The sequence below is a fragment of the Lolium rigidum genome, chromosome 6 (genome assembly GCF_022539505.1).
Source record: "Lolium rigidum isolate FL_2022 chromosome 6, APGP_CSIRO_Lrig_0.1, whole genome shotgun sequence".
Taxonomy (NCBI): domain Eukaryota; kingdom Viridiplantae; phylum Streptophyta; class Magnoliopsida; order Poales; family Poaceae; genus Lolium; species Lolium rigidum.
The window spans coordinates 182,663,990-182,671,869 of NC_061513.1; positions in this window are offsets into that span (position 1 = coordinate 182,663,990).

Consider the following 7,880-nt stretch of genomic DNA (forward strand, 5'->3'; position numbering starts at 1 on the left):
CAGTTCCTCGCCGACGGGGAACTGGAATCGGAAAGCGAGGATGACCAATTCCCCTGGGACGGCTGCCCCTCCTCTGAAGAAGAGGAAGAGGAAGACGATGACGACGACGACTCCCTCGAGGGCTACCCGCCGGCGAAACGCCTCCGCATGTGGTGGGACGACGACAGCAGCGATGATGAAGAGGAGGATGAAGCTCCCGTAGAGGGCTACGGGAGCAGCGACGAGGAGCCCATCGGCAGCAGTGCCGATGAGAGTTCCGAGGATGACGACGAGGGCAGCGATGGCCCGTAGACTAGGATCTACTAGTGTATGCCTAGTAGTAGTAGATTGGTCAACAGACCCTTCTTTTGTTCTTCCTTCTTTGAGCAATCAGCTCTTTCTTTGTAAGAAATCATGTTCATTAATGAAGAAGTTTCCCCAATTTGATTTGCCGATTTCTTTTAAGCCGATTCTCAATGAGCCGATGGCAACGCATCGGTTTCTCATAATCCGCCCTTCATCCCTTCGACCACGGGGTGATCGCGAACTTGGTCAAATCTCAATAAGCCGACGTCAGCGCATCAAGCCCTCATGATCTATCTTCCATCTTTTCGACCAATGAGTTCAAGTTCTGCTGGATCACCACCCTTGACGAAAATCGCGACGCAAGACTAGCCGATGGCCACCCAATCGGCTTTCAAAATCAGAGCATCCACCAGGCCAGCTGCCCCCCGAGTCTCAATCAAGGTGAAACAGAGACGAGGACACGTAATTCAGACAAATGGACCTGGGCTCGATCATGTCCGAGAAAACTACCATGCAGAGCCAGCCAGAGTCGATTACTTCCCTTCCGTTGAAAGCCGATATTGCAGAAGCTCGCTCAACGGCTCAGAAACAGAATTCCTCTGACACCGAGCTGGAGGTCCTTGTGTTTTGAACACGTAATTGGTAGATCCTGTGTCATTGTGCTAGAGTCAATGGCCATGCATCGGCTTTGTCCCTCAGCTCTAAAGTCGATGCCCGTGCATCGGCTGTACCTTGCGAGAAACTGCGTGAGAATTTTTTTTTTACAGGCCGATTTTTCTATCGGCCCCCGATGTTTCACTGCACATGTATCGCACATGTTCATCTGATTAGGTGCCCCCGGAGCCGATTCTGCCAGGTAACTGCTGAAATCGGCTCTGTGATTAACCAAGGCACTCTATACGAACGTCTGCTTGATTAGGACCAGTGTGGACTTCTTCTAGCTCATTAGCCGACGTAACCCTATTGCCCATTAGATTGGCGTTGAACCCAGGCAGAATGGATGGTGAGGATAATTTTGGCCGATTGCTGGAATCGGCATCCACGTCGCTTGCTCGATGAAGGTTTTTTGCAATGTTCCTCCACAAATCCTTGGGGACGATCACTTGGATCGGCATCACCACATTTGTCCATCGATGTTGCTCTTGTTACACAGTCAGGCCGGTGGATAAAACCAGCCTAACCCCGTTCTTTGTCACGTCGATGCGCTCGCGAGTCGTCCAAATTGATGCCCGAGAGTGGCTCTTGGCCCGATGTCTCCCAAACGTTCATGCCAGCCGTTGAAATCTTGGCTGAATCATCTGCGTGGACGACTTCTACTTCATCTCCATCCCACTTGTATTAGGCATTGGTGCATTGTGGATGGAATGCAACGATTGGCGTGGATCCAATCCCTCCCTAGTAGGACAGACATAGGAGCTCTTGCCTGTCGACAATAAAGAACGTCGTAGGGACAGTTTTCCTTCCTACTTGTCGGATCCACATTCGGAACACCTTGTGCGTCGGATGCTTGGCCGTTGAAATCGCTCAATGTCACATTGGTCTTGATCAGATCCGAGCTGGAGCGTCCCAACCGACGTAGCATGGAGTATGGCATAATGTTAAATGCCGCTCCGGTGTCCACCAACATCTTGTTGACAGGCTGCCCATTGATGTAACCTCGCAAGTACAGGGCCTTCAGATGCCTGTAGCTTCTTTCTCGTGGCTTCTCAAAGATGACCGGCCGTGGGCCGCGATCAAGTTGTGCCACAGGTGCTTCGTCTAATCCTGGAGCACTAAACTCCGTTGGAAGGATGAACACCAGCCAGCCGATGTCTCATCATCGGCTTTCTTTTGTCTGGGGCGCCACTCTTTCCTTTGTGGCCGACCTTCTTCGTCCAGGGTTCGCTGAATTTTGGCGGCCAGATCAGGCCGCGCCTTCCTCAACGTGTGCAGGTATAACCTTTCAGCTTCCTCCAACCCCCGCAGACGCTGAACCCTTCGCTTCTGGGAACGGCTGAGCCCATCAGGGCACCACCTTGGCCGATGATACTTGTATTCTTCTTCATCATCGTCCTCTAGTTCCTCGAGATCTTCCACCCGAGCGGACTCAGCATGTTTGTTCCGAGGCGGGAGAGGCCCTTGACGTTTGAACACGGACACGTTAGCTGCATCCTTCTTCTTTTGTTTGCATTCCGGGTAATTGCCGATTGTAGGCAATCGGCTCATTCCTGAATCCCAGCAGTGTCTGAAGAAGGGGCAGTCCCAGTGCCTATCCACGTCGTCTTGCTCCCTCGACTTTTCCTTGGCGTGGCGCTCATATCGCTCCTCGTCGTGATCATGCCGACGACGTCTCCTGTCGTCCCTAGCCAGACGATCTTTTTCATCATCGTCGTTGTATCGCCGGCGTTGGTCGTATTGACCCATATACTTGTTGAGGAGGTGATCAGAGAGAGGTCGCTGATATCTTACGTTCCTCACTTCTCCTCTCGTGATGTGGCGCTTGCCGTCGTGGCGGAGCCGATCGCGTGGAGCGGCTTCCTCCATGTCTTTGCTATGAGAGCAGCTGCCCTCATCTCCGTCCTTACCGAGTGGTGCCCGGGTCCCACCATGTTGATATTGCACGAGAAATCTGGCTGGCACCCTCCATGGTAAGTATACTCCACCATGTTAACGGCGGGGAAGGGGTGTGTGTCGACCTTCATGGCGTACTCGGTTGAAAATTAGCCGCCCTTTTTCTATCGCCATTTGGATCCGCCGACGCCACACCCTGCGGTCGTTAGTGGTGTGGGTGAACGTGTTATGCCACTTGCGGTATGGCTTTCCGTTCAGCTCCTCGCACCGTGGGGATCTTGTGGCCTTCGGGTACCTTTAGCCGCTTCTCCGTGAGTAAGATGTCGAAAATCTGCTCAGCTTTGGTCACGTCGAAGTCGAACCCTTTTGGAGGGCCTTGTGGCTTAACCCACTTGCAGGACACGGGGCCTGCCGCCCGAGTCCATTCAGCCACTGCTACCTCTCGATCTCCCGCAGCACCTTCATCCTCGTCTGCCTCAACCAGGACCACCGCATGCTTGAATTTGTCCTGGTAAACATCTGGGTGGCGATGTTCATATGCTGACAGCTTCTGCACCATGTGCGCCAATGAAGGGTAGTCTGCTTGAGAGGCCACGTCCTTGATCGATGATGAGAGACCCACCACCGCCAACTCGACTGCTTCTTTCTCACTTACGTGAACCGAATAGCATCGGTTCCTAATGGTCCTGAAGCGCTAGATGTATTCTGACACTGTTTCCCCGCGCTTCGTCGTACTTGTGCTAGATCGGCAATACCAGCCTCGGAAGCCTCCGAGTGATACTCGTATGTGGAACTGCTCTTCCAACCGCTTCCAAGTCCGGATTGAGTTCGGTGGCAGCGATGTGTACCACCCGAAAGCCGATCCTGTGAGGGACTCGTGCGAAGAACCTCACACGCAGCTCGTCCGATGCTTGAGATCGTGCCCAGCCTGTGCCAAATATCGGCTCACATGCTCGATGGAGCTGGAACCATCTGATCCACTAAACTTTGTGAAGTCAGGGAGCCGATATTTGGGTGGTAGCGGGATCAATTCGTACTCGTTGGGGTACGGCTTGGTATAGCCGAATGTCCTCTTTTTCGGCATCATGCCGAACTGATCTTTCAGAATTGTACAAATCTGATCCGCGGTGATGGCTGAAGGTGTCGAACCACGAAGATTCGCCGGGGTGGCATACTTAGCCAGCCATGCTTGCTTTTCCAGCTTCGAGCCAACTGCAGGAGCTGAGCTCCGGAGGTTTGTCGGAGTGGCGTACTTAGCTAGCCACGTACGCTACTCAAGATCTGCTCCCGACGTTCCTCCCGGCTGTTCCGGAGGTCCCTGCTGTTGCAGCCTGGTTCGAGAGTGCCCGATTATTGCCAGTCTGGCACGTATGCGCACGTGTATCCGTGCGGGATCTCCTTGGGCGCCTCATGTAGGAATTGGTAGTCACTAGGGTCACCACCAATCTTGTAGACGACGTATGCCGATGAGTTCGGCACTTCTGGTGCTGCCAACGCGAACGGCAGCGGTGGACGGGACTCGGAGTGGCATCTCTCCTTTGTAAGTCCCCGCAGCTGGTCCCGACGGAGAATGCCGATGGCTCATGATTTCCTGGATCACACGCGGAGCGACACGCTCCGAAGTGTTCACCAGGCTCTCAGAGTGGCGGTGCAGCGAATGAGCCACCATGAAGTTGATCTCCTGACGCAGCGACCTGGTACGTTCTTCTGACGGGGCGGACAGGTCCACTCCATCGAGTGCGCCTTCAGGTGAGAACCCCTTCCACCTGATGCCATGGGAGCGGGTTCTATGGAAAGAGCCGATGAGGTCGGCTTCGAGGACTGCTTTGATCTCGTCATGCTTCTTCTTGAGCTCGTCAGTCAGATCCTCGTACTTGACCGGAGTGCCTTCCGCCATCTCAGATGTAGATGGCGATGCGGTGGATGTCGAAGATTGTCCCACCGGGCGTGCCAGAATGTGTTGCGGTCGAAAACCCACCGGCGGGCAGCGACCGGCAACACCGTAGAGCCGGGAATCTCCCGGAGCTGCGGCTGGCCCTGGTCCCTCCGAGCGACGGCCCGCAAAGCCTTCCGGTCACACGTCCGATGCTTGTCGCAAGGGCGTGCCACCTGACCTATACCTGGTCGGGGAAGGTGTTGGATGATGCCTCGCTTAGTTTCCTCGCATGGCATACACGTAAACGTTAAATACGAGCCTCGATCGGCTCTCGGAGTTGTCCTGTGAATCGGCTCAAAGAGCCGATCCACCCATGATTCGTACGAGGTGTACGAATATATGGTGGTCCTGCTTGATCAAGATAAAGCTAAAGCGATCTACGACGATTTAGGGTTTTCACCGCATAATCGGATCATCCTACTCACGATTGGGCCTCGCGCTCGCGTATGGTGATCGTAAGCCGATCCTAGACAGGGCCTAAAAACCAACACGAGGTTGATCCCCGGAACATCCTGTCTAGGGCTAGCAAACTACACCCTACACGCCGCTGGATCCTCCAACCCTTTGTAAGGCCTAAGCTGTTGCGGATATTAAACTAATCCTTGAAGAACAAGGAGCAACCGTAACGGATCGGATCTACTAAACAATGATCAAGCGGGGTGCCGCCCCTACACCTAAGATAGGTGTAAGGGTGGCTAGATGTATAAGGGTTGCACTACGACAGCATATGATACGAAGAACAATGCTAACCCTAACACATCTAAGATAACTATGTTGCTCGCCATCAAAAAGGCTTCAGTACGAGCAACGCATGAACAACGTAATAAGCTTGTGTTGCCTAGATCGCAAGATGCGATCTAGGCAGCATGGTGCTTACCGGAAGAAACCCTCGAGACGAAGGAGTTGGCGATGCGCCGAGATTGGTTTGTGTTGAACGTTGGTTGTTGTTTATTTCATAAACCCTAGATACATATTTATAGTCCGGGGGACTTTCTAATTCAGGCGTGCACCTAACCGTGCACGGGTTAAACTCTAACACATATCCTACTATAGTACAGATACACGGGCAATTTAGCCCAAATTTGGTATACAAGGCCGATTCACGTATTCCTCCCGTATATAATCTTCAAGCCCATCTTGATCGCGGCCCACCTCTGATCCGGTCAAATTCTGGTGATAACAAAGATATGTTGAGAGCATGTGTGCTAGAGTATGGATCTAAGTGGGAAGACTGCCTGCCTTACGCAGAATTCTCATACAACAATACCTATCAAGCCAGTTTGCAAATGGCCCCCTTTGAAGCACTGTACGGAAGGAAGTGCCGTACCCCTCTGAACTGGTCGGAAGTCGGAGAGAGTCAAGTCTTTGGACCAGATATTCTCCGCGAAGGCTGAAGAGAAGGTTCACAAGATCCGCGAGTACCTCAAGACAGCCCAATCAAGACAGAAGAGTTACGCCGACAAGAGACGCCGAGAGATGACCTTCGAGATCGGAGATTTCGTATATCTCAAAGTGTCCCCCCTTAAAGGAATGCAGAGATTCCAGCTTAGAGGAAAGCTTGCACCCCGATATGTCGGACCCTTCAAAGTCCTGAGTCGCCGAGGAGAAGTGTCCTATCAATTGGAGTTACCGGAAGAAATGTCAGCGGTGCACAATGTGTTTCACATATCGTTACTCCGGAAGTGCTTAGAGGTACCTGAGAAGACCGAGGTTTTCAAGAACATCGATCATCGATCTGTGGATATCAACTCAGATTTGACATATCGCGAAGTACCTATTCGCATCTTGGAGGAAGCTTTCAGAACCACCCGCACCAGGAGTATTAAGTTTCTGAAGATCCAATGGAGTAATCACACCGAAGAAGAAGCCACTTGGGAGAGGGAAGACTTCATGAAGACTGAGTACCCAGATCTCTTTAGTACCTAGTTTTCTTTAAGATCTCGGGACGAGATCTTTTGTAAGGGGGAAGGGTTTGTAACATCCCAAGTTTCAACAATAATAAAATAGAGAGAGTGATTTCAATTACTCAAAATTTGCAACAAACAAAAACTTTTTCTATGCATATAGTGTCACATATAGTTTCATGCATAAGTGTGCTTTTCTTTGTGCAATTGCCATGATGAGTGTTGATATGTTGATCACTTGCTCTTAAACCCTAATTCATGATCATAGCTCCTCATTTGGAGAGAAATAAAAGAAATACAAAATTGGGCCAAATACCCTCACATACACATAGGGCCAATTTTGCAAATCATCATCAAAGGCCACCATTGCTTGATCTTTGGTTTGTAAAATACTTATATATCTTAAACAAACCCAAATGCATCAAAGAAACCAGAATCAAATCAAAATAAATCTCAAAACCATCTCACATATGATCATGGTCATATGTCCACTTTTTAACATCTTCACTACTTTACCCCTCTGGTTTTATCTTTTCTTAAACCAAACTTGGTCAACCATTGACACCTCATCCAAGACCAAGTCAAAGTCAACAACTTTGCTGTTGACCACCCATGCTAACTTTGACCAGGTTGACCAGAAACAATTTGACAAGTGGTGACTTTGAATCAAAGTGAAGATGACCCCATTTCGAAATTTTTGCAAAACAACTCCAAATTGAATACCACCACCACCATTCTCTCACATTAATTATATGTTTGAGACTCACCAAAAAGAATTCCAAAATTCCTCAAAAATGTTCTTGCGGCCATTTCTCCGAACACCTTGCAGGCAACTTTCTAGAATGGTGTTACACCCTATTACACGATGGATTTTTGCCTAAACCGACTTTAAATCGTGATGATTAGCTTCTCCTGCATCCCCTGCATCAAGCTTAGTCCTTGCCCTCTTCGTTTAAAGTGGAAAAGAGGAGAGAAAAGCTCCATACCGTACCATGCCGGCCACCTTTGGCCAACATCTCTCTGGCCTCCCTCTCTCCTCACCTCCCTGTCCTGGAGCATCTACACTGCACAAGGATCATGACCATGCACGGCCGAGCCTCGCGCGCGCATGGCATTGGCCAGGAGAGCCGCGTCCAAAACGTTGCCAGTGCATGCCAGTCGACGCGGTGAGCGCGCTCTGGACGCGCCAGTACGTCGCGCACTCG